This window comes from Elephantulus edwardii, unplaced genomic scaffold (genome assembly GCF_000299155.1).
Source record: "Elephantulus edwardii isolate Elephantulus edwardi_28Jun2011 unplaced genomic scaffold, EleEdw1.0 scaffold00231, whole genome shotgun sequence".
In the NCBI taxonomy this organism is placed as follows: domain Eukaryota; kingdom Metazoa; phylum Chordata; class Mammalia; order Macroscelidea; family Macroscelididae; genus Elephantulus; species Elephantulus edwardii.
The window spans coordinates 1,893,618-1,895,584 of record NW_006399981.1 but is presented as its reverse complement, the minus strand read 5'-3'; the positions used below and the strand labels follow the sequence as shown (position 1 = coordinate 1,895,584).

Sequence of the window (1,967 nt, the reverse complement as noted above, 5' to 3'; positions counted from 1 at the left end):
ACTCTTGGCACCAGCAGCCAGGAAATAAAAAAACATATTGCGATGGGAAAGTCTGCTGTTAGGGACCTCTCTACAGTACTCAAGAGCAATGGTGTCTCTCTGGAGACTAAGGTCCGCCTGATACAGGCCATGGTTTTTGCTATCACTTGTTATGCATTAGAGAGTTGGACAATGACTAGGGAGGATAGAAGGAGAACTGACGCCTTTGAGTTGTGGTGCTGGAGAAGAATGTACCATGGACTGAGAGGAAAACAAGTTAAACCAGGCTACTCCTTGGAGGCAAGGATTCTGGGGCTTCGACTGACATACTTTGGACATGCTGTAAGGAGACAGGTCCTTGGAGAGAGGGGCATCATGCTTGGTAGGGTAGAGGGACAGCGCAGGAGGGGAAGACCCTCTATGAGGTGGATTCAGTGACTGGGGTAATCGGGATGGGTGTGTCAGAGGCAATGTGATTGGCACAGGATAGAGCAGGGTTTAGGGCTGTTGTACACAGGGTCGCTATGAGTCGCAAACGACTCGACGGCACATAACAACAACAACAACAACAACAACAACAACAAATTTATTTCCAAAAAGTGAGGCTGCAGAGGGGTTGGGAGCTGTACATGGGCACAGGTCTGGTGAGTTCTGTACATGGGGTTAGGAGTCAAGAAGCCTCCAGGTGGAAGGATATTTTTTAATAAAATAAATAATGGGATCTACAACCACCCCCTCCCTGTTAAAAAAACACAAAAATAGAAGTCTCTGAGGTAAATAGGGAGTCTGGGGCTTAAGGGTGTAAAGGGATTCACAAGTGCTGGGGTTTTAAAGGGAGTGTCACAGGCACTGGGGTGTCTCCTGCATCAGTTGGTAGAACAGCACATAGCCCTCACTGGATGCCACCTGGTTTTCACTGACAGGGGAGACACGAGAATCATTGTAGACATGCCAACCAGTCTGGCACCAGCACAGGGCTGTCTAGTGATCATAGTGGACGCTGCCAGAGTTATTGCAAAGGGCATAGAGCTGGTATATGGGGCTTCCTGCTTTGTCACTAGCAAAATCCCCTAGACTCAGTCGTTGGAGTGGGAAGTCTACACCTACTTGATGGAGCCACAGGAGGCAGAAAATCTATTCAAATGGAGCACGATTCGGGGAATCATTGTACTGTCCATTTTTTGGTACTTCGTGTTTTCTGCTGACATCGGTCACACACTGGGGCATTTTGCGATTCTAATTCTTCTTCCTTAGGGAAAAGGTTGAAACAATCCCGAAGAGACACAGCAAAGCCTTTCTTTGGGATGGGCAGGGACAGGTCACAAAAAACCTCAAAGGTCGTGGAGCAATACCCACAGGACTGGCACTTGAGATAACTTTTCAACTGGCCCACAAACAGATCCACAATTTTGCTGTCCTCTCGCTCCAGGTAACGCTTCCACATTAGGTTGGCTTGGTCATTATCACTCAATTCTGGTTCATCTAGAAGAGCCCGTCCTCGACAGGGAGGTGAGGGAGCTGGATTGTTGGCCAGGATAATACAGCAGAGAAATTTTGTAAAATAACACTATTATTCCCTCAAAAAATTACGAAAAGTGTCAGAGCACCTGAAATCATTACTAAAAGGAATACACAATTTATCTGCTATAGTCAAAAAGTTATGCTTGAAAAGCACAGAAAAATTTTCAAACACTGAAATAACAAAAACTAATTCATACAAGGAACTGCATTATGAAATAAGGGTTAATCACTGAAAAAGACTTACTCATTACAGTCTACATTACCCTCTAATGGATGCAATAACCCCAGAGTCATCCTATTTTACTCTAAGGACTTCAAAATGCTAAGAGCAAAGAAGTCAGTTTAAGAATAAGGTATGCCTGGACCTAAGCCATGTTGTTGTTGTTGTTATGTGCCGTCGAGTCGTTTCCGACTCATAGCGACCCTATGCACAACAGCCCTAAACCCTGCTCTATCCTGCGCCAACC

At 45.5% G+C, this 1,967-nt stretch overlaps 1 pseudogene; it reads right to left on the bottom strand.

Annotated features, from left to right (window-relative positions):
* Positions 1-819: 819 nt before the first annotated feature.
* LOC102866833 overlaps positions 820-1,967 on the bottom strand; it is a 37,439-nt pseudogene continuing 36,291 nt past the window's right edge.